Below are 12,552 nucleotides of genomic sequence, written 5' to 3' on the forward strand. Positions count from 1 at the left end.
TGGCTGTACACCTTCAGGGGAGCAGGCACGGTTTCAAAACCACTCATCGGGGATCGTAGCAGAGGGAAGGTGTGGGCTGGGAAGGTAAAAGCAACGGACAAAAGAGCTGGTGGTAATGCTGGGAGATGCAGGAAGGGGCTGTTCACTGGGAGTTGTGTGAGCGCAGCAACTAACCTGCCTGTATAGCAGATGCACACTGCAAGCATTGTGAGAACCTTCACATGAAGTGGTTTCAGGTTTCTCCCAGTTAATACTGTCCCTGTTTATTTGGCTGCCTGTGATCTCGGTTCACATTCCAGCCTTTTCATTGACCAACCGGTTAATCCGTTGAGAGATTGCCTGCTAGCTTGAGGTTTGCAAAAGGCTCAAGAATTAAAGGGACCTCAGCCTTTTGTGTGTGTGTGAGAAAGAGAGAGACTCATTTCCACAGTGCCCTTCATGACCTTGGGATGTCCCAGAGCATTTTACAACCGATCAAGCACTTTTGAAGTGTAGTCACTGTTGTAGTGTAGGAAACGCGGCAGCCAATTTGTGCACAGCAAGCTCCCACAAACAGCAATAACCAAATAATGTGTTTTTAGGTGTTTGTTGAGGGATAAATATTGGCCCCAGGACACCGGGGATAACTCCCTGCTCTTCAGAATAGTGGTCGTGGGATCTTTTACGTCCACCTGAGCGGGCAGACGGGGCCTCGGTTTAACGTCTCATCCAAAAGACGGCACCCTCCTGACAGTGCAGCACTCCCCCCGCACTGCACTGGGAGTGTCAGCCTGGCTTTGGTGCTCCAGTCCCTGGAGTGGGACTCAAACCCACGACCTTCTGACTGAGGCGAGCATGCTACTGAGCCAAGGCTGAAATCTAAGCCAAGACTGAAACCTAAGCCATGAAGGTGGGTTAAGGCAAATTGTACTGCCCCCTTACTGAGGTCGCTGACTCTCAAGGTTGCCCCCCCCCCCCCCACCCCTGTGTCGAGCTTTGGGGTGTCAGATTGGCTGTTGGTAACACTGTCTGATCTTGTACGCTGATTGGGTACAATATAAGTTAGAGCCAGGCCGTTCAGGCGTGAAATCGAGAGGTACTTTCTTCACACACGGGATACAGGAAATCTGGAACTCTCTTCCCCCAAAATGCTGGGGGCCAATTGGAATTTAAGACTGAGATTGGCAAGATGTTTGTTGGGTAAGGATATCGAGGGATTTGGAGCAATGGCGGGTAAATGGAGTTGAGAATATAGATCAGCCGCGATCTAAATGAATGGCAGAACATGCTCGAGAAGCTGAATGGTCTCCCCCCTGCTCCTATGATTGTTTTTGGATGACATCAATTGGCCCAAATGGACCTTGCTTTTCTAAGATGTCATGTGAACCTGCAGGTTAATTTTGAGGCTTGACATCAAATCTGTTGTGGGTTGGTAAACATTGCTGCCTCAAAGCCCATCTCTACTGCATATAGTTAGTGACTCGACAATCTCTCAACAAGTTAATTGAATTTTGTTGAAGAGTGTGACTTGCACTCGAGTAGAAGCACGCTGTTCTATGAAGTGACAATCCAGCTGTTCCCAGCAGCTGAAAGTAGAGGGTTTGGAATTGTTCCATCCCAGCTTTTTGCCCTCCATTCCTGAAATCCTGTCTCACCAGTTAGCTGAATATTTGTTGTGGGGAAATTGCTGGAGTCTATAATTAAGGAGAGGATGACGGAACACCTCACAATTTTCAGTTATTCAGAAAGACCCAGCATTGCTTTGTGAATGGTTGGTCACCCGTAACAAACCTGATTGAATTATTTGCGGAGTTGACTAAAGTAGGAAAAGGGGGAATCTCTGGATGGTATTTATATGGACTTCCAGAAGGCATTTGATAAAATCTCACACATAAGAGACTTAACTAAAGTAGAAGCCCATGGAATTGTTGGCAAATTATTGACCTGGTTAGGAAATTGGTTGAGTGTCAGCAGACAGGCAGTAGGGATAATGGGTAGGTACTCAAATTGGCAGGATCTGACTGTGGTGTCCCACAGGAATCTGTGTTGGGGTCTCAACTATCCACCGTAATTATTAACGACTTAGATGATGGCATAGAAAGTGATGTATTCAAGTTTGCCGATGGCACAAAGATAGGCGGCATTGTGTAGGTGGAAGCATAAAAGTACAAAGGGATATCGACAGATTAAAACTGTGGCAAATGCATTTCAATGTCGGCAAATGTGAGGTCATCCACTTTGAACCTGAAAAGGATAGAGCAGGGTACTTTCTAAATGGTGAAAACGAAAAACCTTGGGGTCCAGGTATGTAGATCATTAAAATGTCATGAACAGATACAGAAAATAATCAAAAAGGCTCATGGAATGCTGGCCTTTATATCTAGAGGGCTAGAATACCAGAGGATCGAAGTTATGCTGCAGCTGTACAAAGCCCTGGTTCGACCACACCTGGAGCACTGTGAGCAGTTCTGGACACCACACCTGAGGAAGGATATATTGGCCTTGGAGGGAGTGCAGCGTAGGTTTACCAGAATGCTGCAAGTTTAATTCCCTCGAATTTAGTTTAAGGGGCGATCAGATTGAAGTTTTCAGGATATTATGGGGATACAGAGATACTATTTTTGCTGGTTGGAACTAGGGGGCACAGTCTAAAAGTTAGAGCCAGACCTCTCGGGGGTGAAATTAGAAACACTGTTACACACAAAGCGTGGTAGAAGTTTGGAATTCTCTTCAGCAAATGATGCTAGATATATTAATTTTAAGACAGAGATTGATAGATTTATGTTAACCAAAGGTATCGAGGGATATGGACCAAAGGTATATGGAGTTAGGTCGCAGATCAGCCATGATCTCCTTGAATAGCAGAACAGACTCAAGGGGCTCAATGGCCTACTTTTGGTCCTAGCTTCACTCTGGTTCTGTAAGCATCCCTGCCATCCACAACCTCATCCAAATGTCCATTCTTAACCGTGGCTCAGTGGTGACTCTACATACGATCAGAAGAATTAGGAGCAGGAGTAGACCATACGGCTCCTCGAGCCTGCTCTGCCATTCAATGAGATCATGACTGATCATCTACCTCAACTCCACTTTCCCACCCGATCCCCATACCCCTTGATTCCCTTAATATCCAAAAATCTATCGAACTCTGTCTTGACGACTGAGCCTCCACAGCCCTCTGGGGTAGAGAATTCCAAAGATTCACCACCCTCTGAGTGTAGAAATTTCTCCTCATCTCAGTTCTAAATGGCCGACCCCTTATCCTGAGACTGTGACCCCCTGGTTCTAGACTCTCCTGCCTGGGGAAACCACCTCTCAGCATTTACCCTGTCAAACTTTCTAAGAAGGTCAGAAATTCGTGGAGACTTGAGCCCATAATCCAGACTGACACCCCCAGTGCAGTGCTGAGGGAGTGCTGCACTGTCGGAGGTGCCATCATTTGGTTGAGACATTAAACAGAGGCCCCATCTGCCCCCTCGAGTGGACATAAAAGATCCCATGGCACTATTTGAAGAAGAGTAAGGAAGGCCAATATTTATCCCTCAACTAACACCTGAAAATAGATGATCTGGTCGTTATCATGTTGTTGTTTGTGGGATCTTGCTGTGTCCAATTTGGCTGCCACGTTTCCTACATTACAACAGTGACTCCATTTCAAAAAGTGCTTCATTGGCTGTGAAGTGCTTTGGGTCATCCTGAGGTCGTGCAAGGGGCTGTATAGATGCAAGTTCTGCTGCTCTTTCTCTGGAGTAAGTGGCGTTGGCTTAGACAGCACCGTTCTCTCCACGTTAAGTTCTAAAGGAAGGGTTTTGGCTGCAAACCCATCCTTTAATACTGGGATCGTGACCTTGCCTTCAGCAGTGAAAACCGCTGCAACGCACCTGCTCAGCTCATCGCCATGAACCTTATCTTTTCACTTCACCTGCCCGAGCAAACCATTCCCAATGTAAACTCGGCCTAAAGATTGCCATTGCGTTCGTGCGATTTACCATGCGCCAATCGGGTTGGGCCAAATCGGGCTCCTCCGCAAAGCCTTCTACAGTCAAATATCTGCCGACACTTCACGTCCAGGCTTGCATGTGAACATATTGGAGAGTGTCTGGTGAATATGGAATGGACCTTGGCCAGAATTTTGAGCGGGAGGGGGAGACTGGGGGAGGAGGGGGGAGTGGGGGGGATCGGTGCGGTGGTTGAGAATCGTGCTGCAAAAAGTGCGTTCGTTCTCTATAAAAGCCAAGAGGCCGGGGGTTACATTGTACCTCGTGCTGGATGAGCTGAGTAGTTGGGATTCCTGGTGCAGTCACTGTGTAATCCTTCAGGACACTTGTTTTGCCTGCGCTCGCTCTCTGCGCTGGTCGGAGGTTTTGAACGAGAGCCTTGCATTCCTGTGGGTCTGAGATTTCCTGCTGCAGATTGCCGGAGGCCCCTTTCCTCCTCCTTCCACGCTCAGACAGCGAGTGTCTCGCTCGCCTGCAGCTCGTGAGGCCCAGTCGCAGGTGGACGCAAAGCAACTCTCTCAAGATCATCGCCCACCTTGCACACCATTGTTCCCTTCCCTCCCTGCTCCCACCCAAACTCTCTCCCCATATCCATCCCCAGTGTCTTTCCTAGCCAGCGCGCTCCCAATGTGGAAACCCAAACAGACAGAGAACAAAGAATGAACGAACCTGCATTTCTATAGCGCCTTTCACGACCTCTGAACGCCCCAAAGCACTTTACAGCCTTTAGAATCAGCGAATGGTTGCAGCACAGAAGGAGGGTATTTGGCCCGTCGAGGCTGTGCCGGCTCTCTGCAAGAGCACCTCAGCTAGTCCCACTTCCCCGCCCTTTCCCCGTAGCCCTGCAATTCTTTTTCCTTCTGGTACTTATCCATTTCGCTTTTGAAAGCCACAATTGAGTAAGCCTCCACCACCCTCTCGGGCGGTGCATTCCAGATCCTCAACATGCGCTGCGTAAAAAAAGCTTTTAGAACATAAGAACATAAGAAATAAGAACAGGAGTCGGCCTTTTGTCCCCTCGAGCCTGTTCTGCCATTCAACGAGATCATGGCTGATCTTCTACCTCAACTCCATCTTCCTGCACTATCCCCATAGCCGTTGATTCCCTTAATATCCAAAAGTCTATGGATCTCCATCTTGAATACACACAATGACTGAGTCTCCACAGCCCTCTGGGGTAGAGAATTCCAAAGATTCACCATCATCATCATAGGCTGTCTAACGGAATCGAGGAAGACTTGCTTCCACTCCTGAAGTGAGTCCTTTGGTGGGGCTGAACAGTCCAATACGAGAGCCACAGACCCTGTCACAGGTGGGACAGGCATTCATCGGGGGAATGGGTGGGGGGGCGGGGTGGGACTGATTTGGCGCACACTCCTTCCGCTGCCTGCGCCTGACCTCTTCATGCTCATGACATTGAGATTCGAAGAGCTCAACGCCCTCCCGGATGCACTTTCTCCACCTAGGACGATCTTCGGCCAGGGACTCCCAGATGTCACTGGTGGTGTCTTCACCAGGAAGGCTTTGAGGGTGTCCTTGTAACGTTTCCGCTGCCCACCTTTGGCTCGTTTGCCGTGAAGGAGCTCCGCATAGAGCAATTGCTTAGAGAGTCTTGTGTCTGGCATACGAACTATGTGGCCTGCCCAGCGAAGCTGATCGAATGTGGTCAGTCCAAAGATTCACCACCCTCTGAGTGAAGAAGTTTCTCCTCATCTCTGTCCTAAATGGCTGACCCCTTTATTCTGAGACTTACTCTTTTCCTCATGTCACCTTTAGTCCTTCTGCCAATCACCTTAAATCTGTGTCCTCTGGCTTTCCATCCTTCTGCCAATGGGAACAGTTTCTCTCCATCTACTCTGTCTGGACCCCTCAGGATTTTAAATCATTAACGCTTTCACCTGATTGATTCCTGGGATGACAGGGTTGTCCCATGGTGAAGGATTGAGTAGATAGGGCCCAGACACTCTGGAGTTTAGAAGAATGGGAGGTGATCTCATTGAAACATACGAGATTCTGAATGGGATTGACAGGGTAGATGATGAGAGGCTGTTTCCCCCTGACTGGAGAGTCTAGAATCAGGGGTCACAGTCTCGGGATAAGGGATTGGTCATTTAAGACTGAGATGTGGAGGAATTTCTTCACTCAGAGGGTGGTGAATCTTTGGAATTCTCTACCCCACAGGGCTGTGGATGTTCAGTCATTGAGTATATTTAAGGCCGAGATCGATAGATTTTTGGAGTCTAGGGGAATCGAGGGATTATGGAGATCGGGCGGGAAAGTGGAGTTGAGGTCGATGATCAGCCGTGATCTTATTGAATGGTGGAGCAGGCTCGAGGGGCCGAATGGCCTACTCCTGCTCCTAATTCTTTTGTTCTTACAGCCAATTAAGTAATTTTGAAGTGTAGTCGCTGTTGTAATGTAGGAAAGGTAGCAACCATTTTGCGTGCAGCAAGCTCCCAGAAAAAGCTATGAGATAAATGACCAGATAATCAGTTTTCGTTACGTTGGTTGAGGGATAAATATTGGCCCAGGGCACTGGGGAGAACTCACCTACTCTTCTTCGAAATAGTGCCATGGGATCGTTTACACCCACCGGAGAGGGCAGATGGGGTCTCGGTTTAGCGAACAAATAAGGAGAAACTGTTCCCAGTGGCAGGAGGGTCTGTAGTCAGAGGACACAGATTTAAGATAATTGGTAAAGGAACCAGAGGGGAGATGAGGGGGATTTTTTTTTACGCAGTGAGTTGCTATGATCAGGAACGCACTGCCTGAAAGGGCAGTGGGAGCAGATTCAATAGTAATTTTCAAACAGGAATTGGATAAATACTTGGAAGAGGAAACATTTGCAGAGCTATGGGGAAAGAGCAGGGGGAGTGGGACTAATTAGATCGCTTTTTCAAAGAGCCGGCACAGGCATGATGGGCCGAATGGCCTCCTTCTGTGCTGTCAGCTTCTATGTGCCGTGTTATAATGAGTTGGCTTATGTGAGCAGTGCTAGTGGGATTAACACCCCTGGACTAGGGAGGGGTAAAATCAGGCAACTGCTTTGGCTGGTCACAATCCTGAGACTGAGTCTGGACAGGATTGGTCGAGCTCCGAGGTCGAATAGCCCACTGACAATTATTGTCTGTAGCTTCGCATATGAGCATTGGCGAGCTAAGTGAGGGAACGGAGATGGGGTTTACCGGCCCAACATAACCGCTCTCTTTCCCTTCCTCTCTTTCGCCCCCCCCCCCCTGCTCGGCTCGAGGGGCCAAATGGTCTACTCCTGCTCCTATTTCTTATGTTCTCTCTCTGTCTCTCTCTCTCTCTGTCTTTCTGTCTCTCTCTCGCTCGGTCTCTCTCTCGCTCGGTCTCTGTGTCTCTCTCTCTCTCGCTCGGTCTCTGTGTCTCTGTCTCTGTGTCTCTGTCTCTGTGTCTCTCTCTCTCTCTCTCTCTCTGTCTCTCTCTCTCTGTCTCTCTCTCGCTCGGTGTCTCTCTCTCGCTCGGTCTATATGTCTCTGTCTCTGTGTCTCTCTCTCTCGCTCTGTCTCTCTCTGTCTCTGTCTCTCTCTCTCTCTCTCTGTCTCTCTCTCGCTCGGTGTCTCTCTCTCGCTCGGTCTATATGTCTCTGTCTCTGTGTCTCTCTCTCTCGCTCGGTCTCTGTGTGTCTCTCTCTCTCTCTCTCTCTCTCTGTCTCTCTCTCGCTCGGTGTCTCTCTCTCGCTCGGTCTATATGTCTCTGTCTCTGTGTCTCTCTCTCTCTCTCTCTCTCTCTGTCTCCGGGACAGTCGGCACCATCAGACGAGGAAGGTGGTGACTCTCGCTGTCATCTATGTAACCAGGAAGGAGGTCGATGGTGAGTGAGGTCAATTCAAATGTCAGGACTTACTCATTTCCTTCATTATGATCCAGGGTCAGAGCTAGGAATTTGTGTCATATATTTTATTGTAGATTTAAACTGGCTGGCTTCCAAGCATTACGGAATTGAAGGAAGAGACTGTGTTTTTGGAACCCATGAAGTCTGACCAGTCTCGAACCCATTCACAGCGATTACATCTCCCAGTTACTGCACAGGGACTCGAACAGGAAGCAGCACTGTGACTCCACGGGACTAATCTTCAACACAGAGAGGTTCCTACATTGCGCACTCGACTCGGAAGAGGAAACTAGAGGCTTCTATTTTATTTAGAATGACAGAACATGGAAGGAGGCCGTTCGGTCCATCGTGCCTGTGCCGGCTCTGAGACAGAGCGATCCAATTAGTCTCACTCCCCCCTCCCCCACAGCCCTGAAATTTTTTTCCCTTTTGAAGTGTTTATCCAATTCCCGTTTGAAAGTTACTATTTAATCTGCTCCCACCGCCCTTTCAGGCAGCGCATTCCAGATCACAACAACTCGCTGCGTAGTCCTCATCTCACCTCTGGCTCTTTTGCCAATTATCTTCAATTCTTTCCTCTGGTTACTGACCCTCCTGCCACTGGAAACAGTTTCTCCTTATTTACTCTATCAAAATCCCTCATAATTTTGAATACCTCGATTAAATCATAGCATGTACAACACAGAAACAGGCCATTTGCCAACTGGTCCGTGCCGGTATTTCTCTCATCCGAAAGACAGTGCGGCGCTCCCTCACTACTGCCCCTCCGACAGTGCGGAGCTCCCTCAGTACTGCCCCTCCGACAGTGTGGCGCTCCCTCAGTACTGCCCCTCCGTCAGTGTGGCGCTCCCTCAGTACTGCCCCTCCGTCAGTACTGCCCCTCCGTCAGTACTGCCCCTCCGACAGTGCGGCGCTCCCTCAGTACTGCCCCTCCGACAATGCGGCGCTCCCTCAGAACTGCACTGGAGTGTCAGCCTAGATTTTTGTGCTCAAGTCCCGAGAGTGGAACTTGAACCCACGACTTTGTGACTCCGAGGCGAGTGTGCTGCCCGCTAAGCTGCGGCTGACCCATGATTAAGTTACAATGAGCCAAATGAAATCTTCCTCCGAATAACCCACCTTGGAGACTGTTGCAGCTCAGGGAGTGACCCCCCTCGGGGACCGACCCCCCCCCCCACCTCTGAGAGGGCACGCGGAGGGGGTGGGGGCGTAAGGCTGCAGTCTTTCACCCCTCTCTTATCGACCCTGCGCTGTGAACGCAGGGAGTGAGTCAGTGTTTAAATAACTGCAGCCCGTCATCTTGCAACCCTCAAGTCTTTCCTTCAATCACAACTTCACTTTTATTTCTTCAAATTACTATTTTCTCAACTGTGCAAATCCGAGTCGCGACAAATGTCTTAATTACTGCCAATGCAGCTTTATAATTGTGCTGAATTATCTGCGACCTTTCCCTGCGTCGTCTCTCGTGCTTAACTGTGTGCTGCTTATCTTTCCTGATTCTCCAATTCTGGCCCCTTGCGCATCCCTACTCTCTCCACCCCAACATTGGCGGCCGTGCCTTCAGCTGCCTGGGCCCCAAGCTCTGGAATTCCCTGCCTAGACCTCTCCGCCTCTCTCCTCCTTTAGGATGCTCCTTAGACCAGGCTTTTGATCACCTGGCCGAGTATCTTCTGTGGCTCGATGTCAAATATCCTCCGGTAATCGCTCCTGGGAAGCAGGCGAGTGTTTTTATTACTTTATAGACGCTCTATAAATACAAGTTGTTTTCTGTTTCTGCGCCTCTCATCCCTCGCCTCTAATTATTCCTTTCTGGTGTCAGCCGTGGCTCAGTGGGCAGCGCACTCGCCTTTGAGTCAGAGGGTCGTGGGTTCAAGCCCCGACTCCAGAGACTCGAGCACAGAATCCAGGCTGACATTGCCAGTGCGGTACTGAGGGAGCGCTGCACTGTCAGATTTGCCGTCTTTCAGATGAGACGTTAAACCAAGGTCAGGCGGACGTAAAAGACCTTGCGGTACTATTTTGAAGAAGAGCAGGGGCATTCTTCCCAGTGTCGTGGGGCCATATTTATTCCTTGACCAATACTCAAGACGGATTATCTGGTCATTTGTCTCATTGCTGTTTGTGGAAGCTTGCTGTGTGCAAAGTGGCTGCCGCGTTTCCTACGTTACGACAGTGGCTACACGCCAAAAGTACTTCATTGGCTGTAAAGAGCTTTGGCAAGCCCTGGGGGCAGCTAAGGAGAAATAGTTTCAGGCAGCGAGTTGTTGTGATCTGGAACGCGCTGCCTGAAAGGGCGGTGGGAGCAGATTCAGTCGTAACTTTCGAAAGGGAATTGGATAAACACTTGAAGAGGAGAAATATGCATTGCCATGGGCTCAGAACCGGGAGTGGGATTAATTGGATCGCTCTCTCACAGGATCTCCTGTAGAGTGAGAGCCATAACGCCAGACATCACTGCATTGGTTCGATTGAGTGCTGTTGCCACTGGGAGTCACTCGTCTCCCGAATCCTTCACTGTGAATTGGCCCGGATCTGGTCATGAACACAGGCTTTGTTCTCATTTGACGGATACGAAAATGCCAAAGTAAATCAAATGGCGAGTTTGATTTCAGTTGCTGTTTTTTTTTTTGTCTCCTATCTAAATTCAATTTTGCCGAACACTGAGTAGAATTAAAAGCTGCTGCAGTGATATGAACGGCCAAGCCTCTTCCGACAGCTTCCTCTTTCTAATCTGTCTTTTATTTATTCTCAGGATGTGGATGTCGCTGGCAAGGCCGGCACTTATTGCCCATCCCTTAGTTCCCCTGAGAAGGTGATGATGGGCTGCCCTCTTGAACCAACTTGCAGTGGTTTGATACAACCGAGTGCCTGGCTTTTAAAATTCTCATCCCCATGTTCAAATCCCTCCACAGCCTCACTCTTTCCCTATCTCTGTAACCACCTCCAGCCCTACACCCCCCCCCCAGAGATCTCCTGAGCTCCTCCAATTCTGGCCTCGTGCACATCCGTGATTATAATCGCTCCACCATTGGCGGCCGTGCCTTCAGCTGCCTGGGCCCCAAGCTCTGGAATTCCCTCCCTAAACTTCTCTGCCTCTCTCTCGCCTCCTTTGTCCTGGCCAATATTTATCCCTCAGTCGACATAACAAAAAGAAAGCACATTATCTGGTCATTATCACATTGCTGTTTGTGGGAGCTTGCTGTGCGCAAATTGACTGGCGCGTATCCCACATTACAACAGTATTTAATTGGCTGTAAAACACTTCAAGATGTCCAGTGGTCGTGAAAGGCATTGCTATAACTACTTAAAAACCTACCTCTTTGACCAAGCTTTTGGTTACCTGCTCTAATATTTCCTTGTGTGGCTCGGTTTTGAATTTTGTTTGATAATCGCTCCTGTGAAAGCACCTTGAGACGTTTTACTCTGTTAATGGCGCTATATAAATGCAGGCTCTTGTTGCTAGGCCACTTTAGAGGGCAGTCGGTGTGGGACTGGAGTCACATACAGGCAAGCTTCTCCAACAAGAGACCATTCATAAAACCGCCCCGGAGAGATCATGTTGGGAGAGATTTTGCTCGGAATTAAACGTTTTTTTGATCGGCCGGGAAAGGTTTGGAAAAGATTCATTCAGCTGTATTAGTAAGATGTTATGAGAGACGGGCAATTTGTTGCTGACCTTTTTCAGGCCGCGTTGAAGAGCGGGCTGTCTGTCGGGCTGCCCTGCAGACAGGAGCTCAGCAAACTGCCTCCGCACCACTGTGAAAATCGTATCTCGGGTCCTGATCTAGTTGTGAATTAAAGAGCGTCTTAATTGGCTGGCAGCTTTGGGATGTAAATGGAGCTGTCAGCCGAGGCCGGTGACATTTCAATCTCGCAGTAATTACCCTTTCACCACGCCATTCCTGGGGAATACGATTTATGGCTCGTGATATTCACAGATATGCTTCTGATTAGCATTTTTTTTTAAATGATAGTGAAAGGTCGTTGGTTTTTTTTTCAGTTGACCCAGTCAGCTTGCAGTTGTGAAGTTTTGGTGGGCTGCAGGTGTCAAATTGCACACAGCAATTTTTGGATCCTGCACTTGAGGCAACAGGTGAGAGTTAAGACCGAAGATTAAAATGTTATTTTATTCCGCCTCCAATTTTTCTCCAGAGGGCGAGTGTCTTTAGTCCCTTTCTTTGGGATCTGGAGGCTGGACGTGACTACCAGCTCATTATCCAGCCATGCCCGGGGGGTGTGGGGAAGGCTCTGTCAAGGATGCCAAGGCCTTGGAGCGGGTGCAGAGGAGATTTACCAGAAAGATACCCGAGAAACATAGAAAATAGATGCAGGAGTAGGTCATTCGGCCCTTCGAGCCTGCACCACCATTCAATATGATCATGGCTGATCATTCAACTTCAGTACCCCATTCCAGTCTTTCTTCCTATGTCAGTCCTGCCATCCCTGGAATCAGTCTGGTGAACCTTCGTTGCACCTCCTCAATAGCAAGAACGTCCTTCCTCAGATTAGGAGACCAAAACTGTACACAATATTCAAGGTGTGGCCTCACCAATGCCCTGTACAACTGCAGCAAGACCTCCCTGCCCCTGTACTCAAATCCTCTCGCTATGAAGGCCAACGTGCTACTTGCCGCCTTCACCACCTGCTGTACCTGCATGCCAACCTTCAATGACTGATGTACCATGACACCCAGGTCTCGTTGCACTTCCCCTTTTCC

At 49.0% G+C, this 12,552-nt stretch overlaps 1 protein-coding gene across 3 annotated transcripts in view; it reads left to right on the plus strand.

Moving 5' to 3' along the window:
• The window catches only part of fndc3ba (fibronectin type III domain containing 3Ba), a 411,236-nt gene that overhangs the window by 70,041 nt on the left and 328,643 nt on the right, over positions 1-12,552 (plus strand). Inside the window, exon 1 of one of the 3 annotated variants that reach the window (XM_070882440.1) lies at positions 7,748-7,814. The exons of the other annotated variants lie outside the window; for them this stretch is intronic. The gene's annotated coding sequence lies outside the window, so the exon portion shown is untranslated. Of the gene's footprint in view, positions 1-7,747; positions 7,815-12,552 lie in introns of those variants that run through there. 3 annotated transcript variants of the gene reach the window in all.

Source organism: Pristiophorus japonicus, chromosome 6 (genome assembly GCF_044704955.1).
Source record: "Pristiophorus japonicus isolate sPriJap1 chromosome 6, sPriJap1.hap1, whole genome shotgun sequence".
NCBI classification, from domain to species: domain Eukaryota; kingdom Metazoa; phylum Chordata; class Chondrichthyes; family Pristiophoridae; genus Pristiophorus; species Pristiophorus japonicus.